Genomic DNA, 21085 nt, shown 5'->3' with positions numbered 1-21085 from the left:
GCGCCAAACCCAAACAAAGAAAGACAAGCGGCGCGGCCATTTTACCGGGTCTCCTGGCTGGTGCGCAGTTAGTGGGCGAGAGATTTCTTCCTAGGCCCCGGGAGTCAGTGCCCGTGTTGCCCCACGGAGAGGCAGGGTCAGAGGCCTTTCTGTGGGCCGAGGGCAGAGTCTCTGGGCAGCCCCAGCGCCCTGGGAAGGCCACGCACGGGAGGGAGTGAGAACTAATTCCAACGGTGGAGATTTTCCTTACCAGAGGGTGTTTCACTCAGAGGGAAAGCGGCCGGCCTCATATCCTGGTTTGCGCGCGCAGATAAGGAGTGAGCGATTCCTCCGAGTGCCTCGGCAGTGCGCGCTCGTGTTATCGCATAGAGGAGCAGAGTCAGGGGCCTTTCTGTGGGCCAAAGCGGAATCTCGGGCTGCCCCAGCGCCTTGCAAAAGCCGCGCACGGGGACGGAGCGAGACTCAATTCCAACGCTGCAACTTTTCCCTGCGGTTGGGGGTTTCACTCAGAGCGTGAGACTGCTGGCCGGATATCCTGGTCTGCGCGCGCAGCCAGTGAGTGAGAGTTTCCTCCAAGCGCCCGGAAGTGGGCACCCGCTTGTGTTACCGGACAGAGTGGCAGAGCCAGAGGTCTTTGAATGGCCGGAAAGTCTGCCTGATTATGCTAGCAGCTCTGACTGACTGAGCCTTACCCAGAGCCCTGTGCTGAGTGGAAATAGAGTGGGGAGTTGCCAGCTCTTTGAGCCTCTTACTATCCAGGCAGAGGCAGCAGCAACCCCATAGCTGGATTATCAGGCTACTAATTGAGAAAGGAAAGGCTAGGAGAGATGCTCCAGGAACACGGACTCTTTCACTGTCGGAGCCTATACATGCTAATGACCCTCGACTGCCAACGAGACTGAAGCACAATACATGACATCACCATAGAGACTTATCAACTGCAAACCTCTACCTGAGCGTGCCAAAGGGCCGAACCCGGGGTACAGAGTTACCAGCCAGAAAGAGGTAGAGAAAAGAAAAAGCAAGAAGATAAACTCTCAAACACAAGAATAATATGCAGACTTTATAACCTATCCCATTTTATTATATTTGTTCATTTGTTTCTCTTATCTTCATTCTTGATATTATTTTCCCTCCTCCAATTTGGTCATTTAACTCTCTGCCGGTCTTACTCTCTCCTCTCCTTGAACTACACTACCCATAAGTGTTACATCTCCCATTATCTTTTCTTTCCTCTTCCTTTCTCTCTATGAGGGTTGCACTCCAAAACCCTTAAATCTCTCTTTTTTCTTTTTTCTTCTTTTAGTGGTTCCCTCTTTTTTCTCTCTTTCTCTTTTTCTTTTCTCCCTCTATATTAGTTTCTTCCTTTCTCCTTTACATCTCCTCTCATTCAAACCTCAATAACGAACAAATTATCTTATCTGGGACTCAAACACATGTTTGTGGCATTTTGGGGGTTTTTTACATCACCTTTTTAACTCCCTAGCAGTGCTCCCAACCCTGGCTCTCCATTTTATCTAGTTCTTGTTCCACTAAATACAATAGTAATTTTTTAATTTGTTCCCCCATTTTCCTGTTTCCCTCTTATCCTCTCATCATAACTCTTAGTCAACCAACACCTAAAAGCAAATCATTTTATTCTTGACCCAAATTTTTTCCTTATTTGCTTTTTGTGGGTCCATACCCCCTTTTTTTTTCTTTTTTCCCCCCTTTATTACTTTTCCCTAATTCAGGCTCTCCATTACAGGCATTGTTTGTTCTATTTAATACAATATAATTCACAGTTCAGCACAAGGTTTTCTCAAGAAAGAGGGGAGAGGAGAGGAGAGGAAAAAAGGAGGGGGGGAATTGTTGCCTTTTTTTAATTTTTATTTTATTTTATTTTTCTTTATTTCATTATTAATTTTCTGAAAAAAACAACTTTTTTTGATTTTTTAATTTTTTTAACTTTTTATTCTTTTTTACATCTCACTAATACTATCAACAAAACCACCCTCAGATACCATTAAGGAAGAGAAAATTGAATATCATGGATACAAATAAAAGAGAGGTAACATAGATAGATGAGGAAAAATCTGTGGAGAAAAAATTTAATATATTGGAAACCTTGGAGCTAAATGACAGAAAATTGAAGATAGAAATCCTAAAAATCCTCCGAGATATACAAGAAAGCACAGAAAGGTAATTTAGGGAGGTCAGAAAATAACTCAACGAACACAAAGAATATATTTCCAAGGAAATTAAAACTATAACAAAAATCAAACAGAGATGAAAAACTCAATTCATGAGCTATACAACGAGGTAACAAGCTTAGCTAATAGAACATGCCAGATAGTAGAGAGGATTAGTAAAATAGAAGACAAGCAACTTCAGGCACAACAGAGAGAAGAAGAAAGAGACTAAAAAATTAAAAATAATGAGATAGCCCTACAAGAATTATCTGACTCCATCAAAAAGAATAACATAAGAATAATAGATATATCAGAGGGAGAAGAGAGAGAAAATGGAATGGAGAACATACTCAAACAAATAATAGATGAGAATTTCCCATGCCTGTGGAAAGAACTAAAGCCTCAAATTCAAAAAGCAAACAGAACTCCGAGTTTTCTTAACCCCAACAAACCTACTCCAAGGCACATCATAATGAAATTGGCAAAAACCAACGGCAAAGAAAACATTCTCAAGGCAGCCAGGGAAAAGAAGAATACAATATATAAAGGAAGGCCCATTAGATTATCATCAGATTTCTCAGCAGTAATTCTACAAGCTAGAAGAGAGTAGACCCCAATATTTGAAGTCCTGAAAAAGAGGAACTTTCAGCCACGAATACTATACCCATCAAAGCTATCCTTCAAATATGAAGGAGAAATAAAAACATTCACAGATACAGAAAAGATGAGGGAATTTATCATCAGAAAACCCCACTCCAGGAATTACTAAAGGGGGTTCTCCAATCAGATACAAAGAACAAAAAAAAAACAGAGCCACAAGTAAAAGCTCCAAGAAGAACACAATAAAACCAAATTTAAACTGTGACAACAACAAAAAGAAAGAGGGGGAGAAGATGGAGATTAACAGTAGCAAAGGAAGATGGAGTGCAAAAGTACTCACAAAATAGTTCGCTACAATGAACAGGGTAGGGACCCTTTTCATTATTCAAAGGTAACCACCATTGAAAAAACCACCACAGAAGCACATGAGATAAAAAAGATAGCAACAGAGGAAAGATGTATGGAATACAACCAAATAAAAACAAAAGATAGAAAACAAAAGAGAAGGATCAAACAAGACACAAAACTAACAGAAAGCAAGATATAAAATGGCAATAGGGAACTCACAAGTATCAATAATTACACTAAATGTAACAGGATTAAACTCACCAATAAAAAGGCACAGAGTAGCAGAATGGATTAAAAAAGAAAATCCAACTGTATGCTGCCTAAAGGAAACTCATCTAAGTAACAAGGATAAAAACAAATTCAAAGTGAAAGGCTGGAAAACAATACTCCAAGCAAATACATCCATAAAGAAAAGCAGGTGTAGCAATACTCATATCGGATAAAGCTGACTACAAGACAGGAAAAGTACTCAAAGACAAAAATGGCCATTTCATAATGGCTAAGTGGGACACTGAATCAAGAAGACATAACAATTCTTAATATATATGCACAAAACCAAGGAGCACCAAAATATATAAGACAGCTACTTTGATCTTAAAACAAAAACTGACAAAAAACAATCATACTTGGAGACCTCAATACACCGCTGACGGCTCTAGATCGGTCATCCAAACAGAGAATCAACAAAGACATAGTGGCCTTAAACAAAACACTAGAGCACCTGGATATGATAGACATCTACAGGACATTTCATCCCAAAGTAACTGAGTATACATTTTTCTCCAGTGTACATGGATCATTCTCAAGAATTGACCATATGTTGGGCCACAAAAACAACATCAGCAAATTCAGAAAAATTGAAGTTGTACCAAGCATATTTTCTGATCATAAAGCCTTGAAACTAGAATTCAACTGCAAAAAAGAGGAAAAAAATCCCACAAAAATGTGGAAACTAAACAACATACTTTTAAAAAATGAATGGGTCAAAGAAGAAATAAGTGCAGAGATCAAAAGATATATACAGACTAATGAAAATGACAATATGACATATCAGAATCTATGGGATGCAGCAAAAGCAGTGATAAGAGGGAAGTTCATATCACTTCAGGCATATATGAACAAACAAGAGAGAGCCCAAGTGAACCACTAACTTCCCACCTTAAGGAACTAGAAAAAGAAGAACAAAGACAACAACCCAAACCACCGAAGAAAGGAGATAATAAAAATCAGAGCAGAAATAAATGAATTAGAGAACAGAAAAACTATAGAAAAAAATTAATAGAACAAGGAGCTGGTTCTTTGAAAAGATCAACAAAATTGACAAACCCTTGCAAGAACTTACCAAGGAAAAAAGAGAAAGAACTCATATAAACAAAATCAAAATGAAAGAGGGAGAAATCACCACGGACACCGAGATATACAAGAATTATTGTAGAAATACTATGAAAAACTTTATGCCACTAAATTCAACAACCTAGAAGAAATGGATAAATTCCTAGAACAATCAACCTCTCTAGACTGAGTCAAGAAGAAGCAGAAAGCCTAAACAGACCTATTAGTAGAGAAGAAATAGAAAAAAACCATTAAAAACCTCCGCAAAAATAAAAGTCCAGGCCCTGACGGCTATACCAGCGAATTTTATCAAACATTCAAAGAAGACTTGGTTCCTATTCTACTCAAAAGTCTTCCAAAAAATTGAAGAAGAAGCAATACTTCCAAACACATTTTATGAGCCAACATAACCCTCATACCAAAACCAGGCAAGGATGGCACAAAAAAAGAAAACTACAGACCAATATCTCTAATGAATACAGATGCTAAAATACTAAACAAAATACTAGCAAATCGAATACAACAACATATTAAAAAAATAATACATCATGATCAAGTGGGATTCATCCCAGAATCTCAGGATGGTTCAACATACGTAAAACGGTTAATGTAATACACCATATCAACAAAACAAAGAACAAAAACCACATGATCTTATCAATAGACGCAGAAAAGGCTTTCGATAAAATAAACAACACAATTTTATGTTTAAGACTCTCAACAAAATGGTGTATAGAAGGAAAATATCTCAACATGATAAAGGCCATATATGATAAACCATCAGCTAACATCATATTAAATGGCACTAAACTGAAGGCTTTACCCCCCTTAAATCAGGAACAAGACAGGGTTTTCCACTCTCTCCACTCTTATTTAATGTGGTACTAGAGGTTCTAGCCAGAGCAATCAGACAAGACAAAGAAATAAAAGGCATCCATATCGGAAAAGAAGAAGTAAAGGTATCACTTTTTGCAGATGATATGATCCTATACATCGAAAACCCCAAAGAATCCACAAAAAGACTACTAGAAACAATAAGCCAATACAGTAAGGTCGCAGGATACAAAATTAACATACAGAAGTCAATAGCCTTTCTATATGCCAACAATGAAACAACTGAGAACGAACTCAAAAGAATAATCCCCTTCACGATTGCAACAAAAAAATAAAATACTTAGGAATAAACATAACAAAGAATGTAAAGGACTTATATAATGAAAACTATAAACCATTGTTAAGGGAAATTGAAAAAGATATAATGAGATGGAAGAATATTTTGTACTTGGTTAGGAAGAAGAAATATAATCAAGATCGCTATATTACCCAAAAGCAATATACAAATTTAGTTCAATTTCCATCAAAATTTCAATGACATTTTTTAGGGAAATAAAGCAAAAAATCATCAGATTTATAAGGAACTATAAAAAACCTGAATAGCCAAAGCAATCCTAAAGAAAAAGAGATGAAGCTCGGGGTCATTACAATACCTGACTTCAAACTATACTATAGGGCCACGACAATCAAAACAGCATGTATTGGCAGAAAAATAGACACTCAGACCAATGGAACAGAATAGAAAGTCCAGAAATAAAACCACATATATATAGTCAAAAGAATTTTTGATAAAGGGGCCAAAACACAACAATGGAGAAAAGAAACCTCTTCAATAGATGGTGCTGGGAAAACTGGAAAGCCACATGCAAAAGAATGAAACTGGACTACAGTCTATCCCCCTGTACTAAAATTAACTCAAAATGGATCAAAGATCTAAACATAAGACCTGAAACAATTAAGTACATAGAAGAAGACATAGGTACTCAACTCATGGACCTGGGTTTAAAGAGCATTTTATGAATTTGACCTCCACAGGCAAGAGAAGTGAAGGCAAAAATTAATGAATGGACTACATCAGACTAAGAAGTTTTTGCTCAGCAAGAGAAACTGATAACAAAATAAACAGAAAGCCAACTAAATGGGAAATGATATTTTCAAACAACAGCTCAGATAAGGGCCTAATATCCAAAATATACAAAGAACTCATAAAACTCAACAACAAACAAACAAACAATCCAATAAAAAAATGGGAAGAGGACATGAACAGACACTTCTCCCAGGAAGAAATACAAATGGCCAACAGATATATGAAAAGATGCTCATCTTCTTTAGCTATTAGAGAAATGCAAATCAAAACGGCAATGAGATACCACCTCACACCTGTTCATTAGCTGTTATTAGCAAGTCAGGTAATAGCAAATGTTGGAGAGGCTGTGGGGAAAAAGGAACCCTCATACACTGTTGGTGGGAATGTAAAGTAGTACAACCATTATTGAAGAAAGTATGGTGGTTCCTCAAAAACTGAAAATAGAACTACCTTATGACCCAGCAATCCCTCTACTGGGTATATATCCCAAAAACTCAGAAACATTGATACGTAAAGACACATGCAGCCCCATGTTTATTGCAGCATTGTTCACAGTGGCCAGGACATGGAAACAACCAAAAAGCCCATCAATAGATGACTGGATAAAGAAGATGTGGCACATATACACTATGGAATACTACTCAGCCATAAGAAATGATGACATCGGAACATTTACAGCAAAATGGTGGGATCTGATAACATGATACGAAGCGAAATAAGTAAATCAGAAAAAACCAGGAACTGTATTATTCCATACGTAGGTGGGACATAATAGTGAAACTAAGAGACATTCATAAGAGTGTGGTGGTTACAGGGGGGGAGGGGTGAATGGGAGAGGGAAAGGGGGTGGGGAGGGGGCACAAAGAAAACAAGATAGAAGGTGACAGAGGACAATCTGACTTTGGGTGGTGGGTATGCAACATAATTGAACGACAAGATAACCTGGACTTGTTATCTTTGAATATATGTATCCTGATTTATTGATGTCACCCCATTAAAAAAATAAAATTATATAATAAAAAAAAAAAAATAGTAATTATCACAGCTCTAATGATGAATCAATAACTTCTTAGATGACGGGTTAACCTTTGTTCAAAATAGTCACGTTTGTAGCTCTGGAGTTTAGGCTCCCCCTAGTGGCTAACTGGCAGCAATCAGATTTTCAATTCTTTTATATTTGCATTTTGCCACTCTTTTTAAAGCTAGATCAGCAATTTTCAATCGGTGTGACATAAGAACTTTTAAAATATGTTAATACCTGACTATTTAGTCAAGGGTACTGACCTCTTTTTCCTTAGCTTTTTAAGTAAAAAAAAAAGTGACCACAGACCACACAATAGCAGTCCCATGTGAATGAATTAAAATTATACTTATTTTTTGTCAGATCAGCAAAAAAATATATACTTTTTGGTGTGCTGCAGAATTTTGGTAAATAGTTTATGGATGCCAGGAGATGAAAACGGTTACGTATTGCTGAGCTAGATTGTGAGCATCACAAAGGAAAAACAAAGTTCTACGGTTAATCATTACCGTAAGGGGTTGTATTTAGTCAGTTTACTAATTTAAGAAGGTAAGTTATTATTGCAAAACAGCTAGAAAGGAGAAACAGTAGACAATAATTATTATAAAATTTAATATAATTATAAGAGAGAAGCAGACTAACACTTATTAATTGGCAAGATCTGCAAAGATTTTTTCTTTTACTTTGTCCCCTTTTATCCTCAAACCCTGAATTTTACTGATGAAGAAATCAAGGTATAAGAGATTTAGTAACTATCCCAAGACTACATTTAGTACAGTAGAGTTACACTTGATACATAGTTCTTGACCAGAAAGACATTAGCTGTAATTATACATTGCCTTCAAAACAAGTTAAATAAGATGTTTTGTACCTTAATTTTTATAATCTGATAAATTCTTAGCATATTCCAGTTAATTAAAGAAAGTAAAGTTACAATAGTGAGAAAAGTATGACTGGGTTACTCTCTATACAATACTTACTAACTGTTTCAAGATTATTCATTATTTTAAAATTTTTTTCCATTGATTTTATAGAGGGAGAGGAAGTGAGGGAGAGAGAGAGAGAGAGAGAGAGAGAGAGAAAGAGAGAAGCATCAACTTGTTCAACTTAGTTGTTCTATGTAGTTGTGCACTCAGTGCTTCTCATATGTGCCCTGACCGGGGGTCAAACCCACAACCTCTGGTGCTCTGGCTGGAGGCTTTATCCATTGAGCAACCAGGCCAAGGCCTCTTTACTTTTTTAATAGAAGATAGACATTAGTTTTTAGGTCTTCTGTTGGTGTGGTGTTTACTTCATTCTATTTAGTTTGCACCTTCACCCAAACCCACACTAACTAACGATATGCCTCATGTTGTGCGCAATGATTTAGCTACCCGGTAAGAACATAAGAACATCTCGCTCCCTCCACCATATCCCCCGCCCCCACACACAGCCTTTCCTTCCCTGTTCTGTCAGCTTGGTGCTACTCAATTTAAACCAGTAAAGCAGCTGTTATAAACATAGAACTTCAAAAGAGATTGATCTGAAATAGTTTAAGAAGATGTAAGTTTTATGGAAACATTTGTACACAAAATATTATTTTTAATTTTTACTTTCCCAGATTTGTTTTTCATCACATGGAAAAAAAATTACTGAACATTTCTATACTTTTTTCTTCCACTTTTCCAGGTCTCATTGGCCAAAATGTGGTCCTACTGGTGAAGCTGAAAACGCCAGTTACAAATACAAACTTTCCATAAAAGTTGCAGAATCAAACAAATTATTTGGCATGACTGTTTTTGGATCCTGCTTAGATGCATTCTTTGGTCTTATAGTAACCGATTTGCACAGGTAAGATTATTTAAAGAATTCTTTTTCCGGCCCTGGCCAGTTGGTTCAGCGGTAGAGCATTGGCCTGGCGTGCGGGGGACCCGGGTTCAATTCCCGGCCAGGGCACATAGGAGAGGCGCCCATTTGCTTCTCCAAACCCCCCCCCCCTCCTTCCTCTCTGTCTCTCTCTTCCCCTCCTGCAGCCAAGGCTCCATTGGAGCAAAGATGGCCCGGGCACTGGGGATGGCTCCTTGGCCTCTGCCCCAGGCGCTAGAGTGGCTCTGGTCGCGGCAGAGCAACCCCCCAGAGGGGCAGAGCATCGCCCCCTGGTGGGCAGAGCATCGCCCCTGGTGGGCGTGCCGGGTGGATCCCGGTCGGGCGCATGCGAGAGTCTGTCTGACTGTCTCTCCCCATTTCCAGCTTCAGAAAAATACAAAAAAAAAAAAGAATTCTTTTTCCTAGCTACTTTTTTGGTATAGTAATAGAGTTTGAAGAAGAGGCATTTAGTGAAAAGACCACTCAACCCCCGATCATCAGTTCTTTTAACAGATAATCAAGAAATAGATGTTTATTTCCTGAATACATAGTGTGATAATGTTAAACCAGAATCTTTTTATTGAAACCAACTAAACTGTAATTAGAATGTTAATTTTCCAAAACCCTAATCCAAGTTAGAGAACATAAAATAAGAAAATAAAATTGTTTTATATTGAAGGATTATCCAAATTGCAGTTAACACTCAAGGGTCAATGGTGGGATTCAAATAATTTAACAACTGGTTCTCTACTGTAATGACCATTTTAAGTATAAAAAAATTACATTCCAAAAGGTAGTTTATTATTTCATGCATTTAATACTTAAATAAAAACAATAAAAGAGGTACACAAAACTAAATTACCATGTGTTATAAGAAAGAGTTTTAAAATATTAATGAAAAAAATATTAAATAATACCTGACAAAAAACAATGAAACTGTTATTAAAGAAATTTTTATATTGCTTCTTGATTGGCATCCTCACTTGCATTTTTTTTTCACCTATGGATGAAATGAACATTCCTACAGGCACTTAGAATACACTGTTTGGCAGGTGAATGTTAAAAAAGAGTAAGGAATGTAAATTTGTGATTTCCACATTGGGCAGCTGCCCAGGCGCCCACCTTAGGGAAAACCCTGGTTACAAGTGCCATTCTAACAACCAGTTCACCAAACTCAACAAAAAATTAGGTATTGGTTCTGCCGAACAGGTGAAAACTGGCTGAATCCCACAACTGGCTAAAATCCCTTGATGCAGAAGAAGCCATTTGTAGGAATGTCTGCATATCAGAAGTTGAAAGTTTGTCATTTCTCTCACCTGCATTACAACTTCACCTGCATAGTCTGACCTATTATAACATTGTCCTGAGAATGCGAGGACATATATAAATAACTGCAGCTTTTTCTCCCCCTCAGCCTCCTACCTTCCTCTCCTAGTCCCTTCACAGAAGTGTCTGTCTCCTTACTGTTGAGAGCAAACCCATTTGAAGAAAGAACCAGCAGAGGGCCCAGCGCCAGCACTTTCAGGGGAGAGGAAAGCCTGCCCCTGCTCTGAGGGGAAGGGCTAGACACCCCACCACTGCTTCCCCGGCTGCTCTTAGAGAAATTGCTGGGCCTGATGGCTAGGCAGGCATCTACTTTATTCACAATCGATCAATTGTTTTTGTCTTTCTGGTTGTGGGAAACTAGAGGGAACAAAATGCCTAGCTCTTAAAGTCACTTTTTATATATGGAACTCAAAATATTCATGCTGCATTTTCAAACTGTTTGTATCTTCTGACTTTATGGCAAGTTAACAGTTTCAAAGGTTATCTTCTTACATTTTTAATTTTCTTTCCAATCAAGATACATTCAGGATTCTAATGAAATTCCAGCAACACTGGATAGTGATGCCACTCTGAACCCTATTAACTAAAGCAGTGGAAACTTGCTTTGTTGGACAGAGCTTCATTTTTGGAGTGATGGTAATTGAGACTAACTTTCTTTTTCTGTACTCTGTTAGCATTCCCATTGTAATGGAATGATTTGAATTCTCTACTGGTTAGGAGTCATAAATGTGAGAACCTGTAGAACCACTTCAGACTGTACAAAAATAGGCTATAGGTGATTTGTTAAAACACCATGTGTGACAGCTTCCTTTTTCAGAAGTCAGAAGAGCCTAGTTTAAATGCTGACAGAGCTTTAAAACTCTAACTTTATATAAATTCAGAAGTGTTAGTTATTTGTTTATCTGTATATTGCTAACTCTAAGCATAGGTTAAGAAGGACGGCTTTAAATAATTTAAAAAGTGACTATATAAAATTACAAAGAATATACTGACTCCGAGGGAGTAATAATTTTCTGTCTCCATCTATGCTGAAGGGAACACATGGACATTTTATTCACATTGGTGTCAGATTTTTTAATTGATTTTAATTTATTGTGTTTACATAGATTCTAGTGTCACCCTGAATGGATCCCTCCCTCCCCCATATTCCCCTCAACATCTCCCTTGTCCCCCTTCCCATAGCGCCCTCCCCCCTTCCCTTCAGGTTTATCCCATCCTATCATCCCCTTTCCCTCTGTCCTCTTTTCCTCTGGTCCCTTTAATCCCTCTTCTGTCTCAATTCCATTCCTCAGTTCACACTGTTCATTGAATTCCTCAAATGAGTGAGGTGATATGATATTTTTGTTTTTCTGCCTGGCTTATTTCACTTAACATAAGGGGCTAATAACCAAAATTTATAAAGAACTTGTAAAACTCAACACCAGGAAGATAAAAAATCCAATCTAAAAATGGGCAAAAGAAATGAATAGACACTTCTCCAAAGAGGACATACAGATGGCCAATAGGCATATGAAAAAATGCTCAACATCACTAATCATTAGAGAAATGCAAATTAAAACCACAATGAGATACCACCTTACACCAGTCAGAATGGCGCTTATCAACAAAACAACACAGAATAAGTGCTGGAGAGGATGTGCAGAAAAGGGAATCCTCCTGCACTGCTGGTGGGAATGCAGACTGGTGCAGCCACTGTGGAAAACAGTATGGAGATTCCTCAAAAATTAAAAATGGAACTGCCTTTTGACCCAGCTATCCCACTGTTAGGAATATACCCCAAGAACACCATATTACTGTTTCAAAAGAAGAAATGCACCCCTATGTTTATGGCAGCATTGTTTACAATAGCCAAGATCTGGAAACAGCCCAAGTGTCCATCAGTGGACGAGTGGATTAAAAAGCAGTGGTACATATACACAATGGAATACTATGGGGCCATGAAAAAGAAAGAAATCTTACCTTTTGCAACAACATGGATGGAATCAGGGTTTTAAAAACTGGATGAGAGCACTCCATAACTGAACGGTGAGAAAGGCCCAAAGAGAAGGTAAAGTCAGAAGCTATAGAGATTTTCTTTGTTAAAACCTTAGCGAATTCTTTATCTTTTTTTTTTCTTTTTTTTTTTTCTTAAGTGAGAGGAGGGGAGATAGAAAGACAGACTCCCACATGTGCCTGGACCAGGATCCACCTGGCAACCTCCATCTAGCACTGATGCTTGAATCAACCTACCTGTTCTCGGTCCCTGAGGCTGGCGCTTGGACCAACTAAGAGAAGAGAAGAGCGAAACATGGGGTGAAGGGGGGGGGAACAGATGGTCACTTCTGTGTGCCCTGACCAGGAATTTAACCCGGGACATTTTCACACTGGGCTAAAGCTCTATCCACTGAGCAAAGTGGCCAGGGTATCTTTTATTTATTTATTTAAACAGGTGAGAGCATTTCCCATAAGCACTCAAAGTTTATGGAATCTAATGAGAAATAAAATAGCTGCCATTTATTGAGGAACTACTATTTGTTAAACACCGCAGGTTTCCATATGTTATTGCAAATACAATAATTTTGCATTTTAAATCTTTATTTTATAAATGAGAAAACTAAGACTCAGAAAGAAATTGTCCAAAATTATAATATTAGTAAATGTTAGAACCCAGGGTTTGAATATAAGTCTCTTTACTTTAAGGTTTAGTTCTCTTATTTATACTTCTGTGCCTATGATACTAGAGGAACTGAAATAATTTTATGTATCTGTTTTACATTCTAGTCAAAGGAAGACAATTTATTCTCATTTAAATTTACTTACTTCTTTTACAGAATTTTGAAAACCACTGTGGTCAAGTTTTGGGTCTCTGTAACTACATACTTAGAGCAGTGCCCTGGAGGCAGGGGAGGGATTAAGGTACTGGTGGCTTGCCAGATGTTGCCTGCTTCTCTGTCATTGACTATTTCTGGCAGCTTTGTGGCTTTGTAATTTCAGGAAATGCTGGGGCTGCTCCCAGACACCTAATAGCCACTTAGCTTTAGAGCACTCAGGTGGTGATCTCAGCAGCATAGGCGGCCTTAACAGCAGTTCTTACTCTGAGTCCCGTGGCAGGGATGATGTTTTAATATTCTGGTGGCCATCACTTGAACTTACTTCCATCGTGTCACAACTGACAGGTGATAATCATTTCCCAGCTTCAGAACAAAGCCAGGCCACCAATGCTCTTCCACCAAACAGAAAGCACATTTCCATGGTGGAGGCCACTGGTTTCAGCAGTTGCCGTGGGGCCAGTCAGTGTCCATGGAACCTTGTTTCATGTATGGACCGAGAGAGGACAGCACAGAGGTTGGGTGAAGAACTTGCCTTACAAGCTAAGCAGCCAAATGCAGTCCACAGCAGTCCTCATGATCCTGGAGTTACTGGTTCCAATGTACTCCCTTTGAAAGTGTGAGAGCACCATGAGCCAAGTAATACAGAATCCTTCCACAGTGCAGTGGCAATTCAAATAGGTATTCCAGCATGAGCTAACATGTCACCAGCATCGTGATGTCAGTACCCTCCCACCCCCCTGAGTTTTCAGGAAATAAATATGTATTGTCACCTTGGTCACTCAGACTTGAAGAGATATCTGGTGGTTCCCAGGATTATGACCCCAAGATATGGGATGATATACCATTCTCCGAAAGCTTAAACAAATTTCTAGAAGTTATACAAAATGAGGTTGCTATAACCCAGAGAGATGCCAGCATTGGGAAGTGTCATCTAGATAATGGCATCAATAAATTGCACGCAGGCCATGGCAGTTTCTCTGTGACTCCCCAGGAAACCACTGGAGCCCTGTGCACAACACCCATAGCTTTAAGATCATCACGAGCAGCAGTCAAAGCAAACTCTTGCAAAGATAACTCCCTTTCCAAACTGTGAAGCAAATCCAAATCCTAGTGTTCAAAAAAGAGTCATAACCACATAATGCAGCAGAGGCTGTCTCTATAAGTAGAAATGAAAGAGATAGTTCTGAACATTGTCTGCTGAACAATTATCCGTCAGCTCTGTTTCCATCTTCAGAAGGTTTAGGAACAATTTCTACTCTTGGGAAGTCTACCAGAATTTCACCACATAGGACTGCAATTTCACTTAGGCACAGTATTTTGGAGATTGACAATTCCTGTCTCAGTATCAAATATTTTAATGAATGTGGAGAAAAATCACTTTTGTAAATGAGTGAAAGCCTGACCAGGCGGTGGCTCAGTGGATAGAGCGTCAGACTGGGATGCAGAAGACCCAGGTTCGAGACCCCAAGGTTGCCAGTTTGAGCGCGGGCTCATCTGGCTTGAGCAAAAAGCTCGCCAGCTTGGATGCAAGGTCGCTGGCTCGAGCAAGGTGTTGTTCGGTCTGCTGAAGGCCCACGGTCAAGGCACATATGAGAGAGCAATCAATGAGCAGCTAGGGTGTCGCAATGTGCAACGAAGGACTAGTGATTGATGCTTCTCGTCTCTCCGTTCCTGTCTCTCTGTCCCTGTCTATCCCTCTCTCTGACTCTGTCTCTTTAAAAAAAAAAACAAAAAAAAAGTGTAAATGAGTGAAAACTTGACAGCTTTGTGTTTCAAAGTGATAATGATGTTTCTGATCTTTGCAACTTAGAAAATAAACCATATAATTGGTGACTAAAGAACCAAGGTGACAGTCTTACAATTTGCAGGAAACTTACATATCCCTTAGAAGCTCTGTGCAGTAGTCCAAAGAGAAATACAAATACATTGAAAAGAATGCCTTATGGACATATTGATAATGATTTAACACAACGATTTCACTGGTCCTGAACATAGCTAAAATGCTTCTGCTGATCTCTTTGATGATAGTTCTAAAGAAATGGACATTGCAACAGAAATGACCAAAAAAATCACAGGATGTTTTGTTACAGTGGGGAAAGTCTTTGGAAGAAAGTCATTGTACAGAATCTGATTTTTCACTGAGATCAGCTTCTGAAAACTCCAGCCAGTCTTCACAAAAATTATCCTTGCAAAACATGTCTGTTTCCATGTATCCAAAAACACACTGTTCACCACATTTTCCATCAGATTCAGAAGGTGAGTTTGAAGACAGCCAAGATTTTGCTCCATGTTCACAGTCAATTTCTGTTGAAGAATTCCACCAAATAAGAATTCATGGGGTGAAAGGAGCTTTCAAGAAATTACCTGCCTTTTATTCAGATCTTTATGCTAACTATAGAATACAAGGATTTCCTCTGAAAATGAGGCACAGCAAGCCACTCCCAGAGGTCCAAAAACTAAAAAAACACCCAGCCAGAAATCCAGAAGCCGTGTTATATCTGGTATTACACAACCAGAGGTTTTCAACAATGGTCCTACTGCTGAGTGCCTTGAAGCTGACATTGATGAATGGGTCCCTCCTACCACCAAACAAGCATTTCTTTCAGATATGCTTGGCTTCCAAGCCACGAGTCTAGGGAAATGCCCCACTGCCTGTAATTCTCCTGATCAAAACGTGTTACTGACAAAGAAACTGAAATATGTCAAACAAAGAAAAAGAACCAATGAACATTTGTATGGCCAGTAGCCGCAGCCACCATCACAGCACCTGGCCAGTGCATGTTCACATTTAATCCAGACAGATCATAAAGAAACAGTGGAGCCAAAAACTGGTGAGTCATTTTCCTTTATTCTAGACTCGTACTGGCCAACGAGTGAAAAACAAACACAGGGAGCACCAAAACCCACTCACATGTTCCTCTGTTTCCACAACCAGAAAAATCCTTTTAGTTTTCCTAGAATCAAAGGCCCACCAGCCTTATTCACCTCTGTTCCCCATCTCCTTCTCCTCCATGAACTGGCTTCTCCTTCAGCATTCCGCCATTTTGGCTGCCTCCTCCACATGGCCTCCCTGCCCTGCTACAACATGGGCTCTTCTCCCTACCACAGCGCGACCTGCTCTGCGAAATGTCCTCCTAGCTCCTCCTTTTAAAACTTTTCAGCACAAAAGCCCTCCCCAACACCCATTAGCATAACCAAAACCCTTTCCAAGCATGAAAGGCAATTAGCTGTATCACATGAGAGCATCACCACCTGACAGCAGTGGCCATCTTTAACAATAAGAGTGAGAAAAACAGAAAATACAGATTTTACCACTCATTCGCCCAACAACATTTAACTAAGAAAGACTTAAATTTAAAGAATACACTTACAGCAGTAGTTACAAACCAGGAAACTCCTCATTATATCAGTCAGTGCACAATCATGCTGGATTTCAAAAGAGTCAGTTTGGGAACTCAGTTCTTGTTCAGAGTCACATGTTGCCTTTCATTTTCAGAAGATTGGCCACCGCCAGTGCCTGAAACTAAAAGCCCTTGGTCTTCTAAATTGTTTTTTATGAAAAGTCAACTAAACCCAGTTTCTAAACTTCTAAAAGTAAATCTGTTTGGAAACTTTTGCCTCCACTGGCTTGGAAAGCAGTCTTGCCATTTTGAACAGTTGGAAGAGACACAATAGGAAAGAGGTGGTGTTGTGCCTTTACAGATGTTTGTAAAGCAATTGTTCTTCTGTGTTTTATCTAGAGTATTCTGACTCAGATAACTTGGCACTGTATATTATTGATTGTACTTTAGTAATATTGTTGTTTTTGCTTGTTAATGATAGATATATGAATTTACCAGAAATTTCAACTGCCCTTTGGTTGTTCAGCCCAACTGCCTGACCTCACCCTTACTTACTGGACAATCGCCCCTGAGGCAGAAAAGTTCCAAGTAGCTGGTCAACCTGCCCCAAGGAGGAGCATTCCAGGAAACTCAAACCATAAAAACATAAAAGGGAACATACCAGAACTTCTGACTCAGTATTCCTCCAAACCCTAAAAAATTCACCTTATAGTCTGTAACTGGTGCCCTTCACCCCAGAGAAGTGCCTGGCAGGGTTCCTTTCTTCCTCTCAATAAAGCCTGTTACTCTGGTCTTTTCAGACTCCCATGGATTCCAACATTTGGTGCTGAAACCCAGGACAGGGTACTAACTGCCTGGACGATCCCTTTTTGCTGTCCAAATTTACAACCAGGAAAGCAATGGGCAGCAGCAGCTCATCCCGGGCTTACTCCCTGATTCTGTTTGGACATGTAATTGTAGGTTGATTGGCTGGCAATCTGACCCTGTCCTGAACCCCTGCCAGACCAGAAAGGTAAGGAGTTTTCTCCCTTCTCCCTCCCTGGTCAGCTTCTCTTTCCCACAAAATTTTCTCTGGTCAGATGATTTTCTCTGACACACCTCAGCTTTTGAGGGTTTCGACTTTCAGTCTCAGTGGACTGCATGGAAGGACTAGGCGCCTAGCCAAGCCTCTCCACTCTCTCTCTCTCTTGGAGCTCCCTGACAGGTGGTGACGACCTCTATCAGGGGTGATTCCCCCACATGGAGATTTTCTCCTCTTGGGACAGTGACAAAAGGCGAGGATGCCCCCTCTTGCTCACCTGTCTCCACTATGGACTCTTCAGAGTCTAAGCCTTCTGACCAGACCCCTCTAGGATGTCTCATTAAAAAAAACAAAAAAACAAACAAACAAAAAAAAAAAACTCACTAAATTGGGCCTCTCTGACCTCAAGCCAAAAAAACTCATTTTCTTCTGTAACATGGCGTGGCCCTAATACAAATTAGATAATGACTCCCATTGGCCTGAAAATGGGACATTTGATTACAATATCCTAAGAAATCTTGACAATCTTTGCCACTGGATGGGAAAGGCTTCTGAAATTTCCTACAAGCAGGCTTCCTTTTATTTTTGCTCCTGTCCTTAATTTCTGTGCCACTTGTTCTACACGCAGGCTGTTTTTGGCCAAAGAAACCTCGCCTAAAACCTCCACTTTGAATCTTTCCTTCTCCGTGAACTCTCAACTCTCTTTCCCTCCTGCTTGACCTTTGGGGCACCCCTCTTTTGGGACCCCTCCTTGTCCCTCTGCAAATCTCTTTCTCTCAAGTCTCTTCCCTCCAGAAAGCCCCCTCCATTTGCAAAATTCTGTTTTTCATTCACTTACAAATACCAGTCTCTCTTTCTCCTCCCCTGCTGGCCAGGGGCCCCTCCCTTCTCCACTGTGTTCTTAAACCCCCCTCCCTCCTTACAGATGGGCAGCTCTGTCTCTTTCTTCTTTGACCCATTCCTCCCAGCCCACCGGCTTCAGCTCTATCTTACCCATTCCCCCTCCCCACCGGCTTTGGCTACAACTATGCCTTTCTTCCCCTCGTCCTCACCCCTCTCCTCAGAGCTCTAAATCTTTTTGACTCCTCTGACCATGTGGCACCACCACCAGCACTTTAATTCCCTCCCCCTCCTCCTGCGGATTCTGACCCTCCTTCTTTCCATCTAGCTGCTCACACTATCCATCCATCTGCTTTCTCTCTTCCTCCCCTCTATGCTGACAACTCCCTGCCATCTCAAAAAGCTTAAAAAGCAGAGTTGTTTATTGAGCTGTGTGAGTGAGTAATCTGTTTTGTTTCTGTGTTTATCAGAAAATATCTCTAGTATAATTTTAATTGAAACAAGTAAAGTGTGCTCATTTAAATTCCTTAATTTATACTTTGTATATGAAGTCTTTGTTTAATGTGTAACTGTGTCTGTTTCTAAGGCCTTAAACCAATAATTACTCGCCTCTTCAACCAGGCTTACTCATCCCCACAGAGACTCCCTGCAATACACCCATCCTTCCTGTTTGAAGACCTTTAGGGGCCTATCACCTCATACAAGCTTTACACCTAATCAATGAGGCAGTAATTCCCCTCCATCCAGTAGATTAGGGAATCTCTACAAGTTACTGTCACACATTCTCTCAAACCCCACTCACTTCACAGTCCTAGACTTCAAGAATGCCTTCTTTACCATTCCTCTATGCCCTGATTTTACTTTCTGTTTGCCTTTACCTAGATACTAATGCAGCCCAGCAACTTACATGGACTGTCTTACCCCAGGGGTTCAGAAACAGCCCACACCTATTTGGGCAGGTACTAGCTCAGGACTTAGCAGCATGCAATCTCAAAACTAGTACTCTCTTAAAATATGTAAATAACCTACTCCTCTGCATCCCCTCTCTGCTTGCCTCAAGAAGACACACCACCACCTTCTTAACTTCCTCACCATGAAGGGATATCATGTCTTCTCACTTAGGCTCAAGTTCATTCTAGTCCATAGTCTATTTGGGCATCACTTTAACCCCCACCACCTGAGGTCTCACCCTAGATCGAACTCAGACCCTCCACAGTCTTCAACCACCTACCACCGCAAATCAAATTCTTTCTTTCCTCAGTCTAATAGGCTTCTTTAAACACTGGATTCCCAATTTTGCTCTCTTAGTCAAGCCCCTCAATGAGATCTTCTGAGCATGGCTTTTAAGGTCTATAATGGCCAAGGAAGTAACAGAAAAGGCAAATAAGTTCCAAAAGAGGTCAGGAAATACCAGCTTTTGGCATACACTCTTAAAGGCTCCAGTGCCCTAAAGGGTCCTGGATTATAGGATTTCATCAGGGTCCTGATTCAAGAGTGGAAAGAAAGGTTATTGAACTGAAGCCTTCCAGGCTTCCCGGCACCACCGGTTGACACATCTGTGCTATGGAAGAGGGACACGAGAAGGTAAGCTGCCCCCTTGCTTTATGGAGGGGGGGTTCAGTCTCTTCTAGTCCTGCTCCAGCTACCTGTGACCTGACCTTGCCCAGCATGCTGGGCATTGCCACTGAAGGCCCAAGGACAAGTTTACAAGCCTAAGGTATTTCTTCCAAGTAACAGATAAACTGATCTCATTTCTTGTAAACACAAGGGTCATCTACTATGCCTTGCCTGAATATTTGAGTTTTATTTATCCCTCGAAGATCTCTACTGTGGGTATTGACAGTCTGATCTTGCTGCTTTATTTAATGTATAGCGTCTTCTTTATTCCTCTTGTCTCAGTGCCCCATGCCGATTGTAGGCTGGGACCTGCTGCTAATTCCAGCTAGAAGCAGTGGTCACTAGGACTTAAACTCTTACTGCAAAGTGTAGAAATGTAACCACCTTTTCCCTAAGCACTTGCAGGATTTACAGGTGACTCAGCAAACTGTTCAAAGACTATCCAAGAGGCACTTCCAGCATTACATCACCCAAGGACTGATTTTCACATGGACAGGTCCACACACCGTGATCCTGACAACTCCCACTGCTGCTCTGGGTGGCTTTCCTCCACCCTGACCATCTACAGCTCAGAAACAGAAACAAAACCAACTCCTCCTTGTCCTTCTGTTCTCTATTTACCTCTCAGCCTGCCTCACCCAATCAGGGGCTTTCTACTTGTGTGGGACCAACACCTATGTGTCTCCCTACTAATTGGACAGAAACCTTTACCCTAATCTATCTCACCCCAAATATCAACCTAATCTTACCCCATGAGCCTCTTCCAGTTCCTAGTACACTACCCATCAATCTAAGGACCAAACGAGCTATACAGGTAATCCCTCTTCTTGTTGCTTTAGGAATCTCTACACAAGTAGGTCTAGGGGCAGGGGACTGGCCACTGCCTTGTCTT

General features: G+C 40.2%; 1 pseudogene; it reads left to right on the top strand.

Moving 5' to 3' along the window:
• The window catches only part of LOC136398163 (DNA damage-induced apoptosis suppressor protein-like), a 64078-nt pseudogene extending 47029 nt beyond the window's left edge, over positions 1-17049 (top strand).
• The last annotated feature ends 4036 nt before the right edge of the window (positions 17050-21085 follow it).

Source organism: Saccopteryx leptura, chromosome 3, assembly GCF_036850995.1.
Source record: "Saccopteryx leptura isolate mSacLep1 chromosome 3, mSacLep1_pri_phased_curated, whole genome shotgun sequence".
In the NCBI taxonomy this organism is placed as follows: Eukaryota; Metazoa; Chordata; class Mammalia; order Chiroptera; family Emballonuridae; genus Saccopteryx; species Saccopteryx leptura.
Note: the sequence above shows the minus strand (reverse complement) of the source record. Positions and strands in the feature narration are given on the sequence as shown.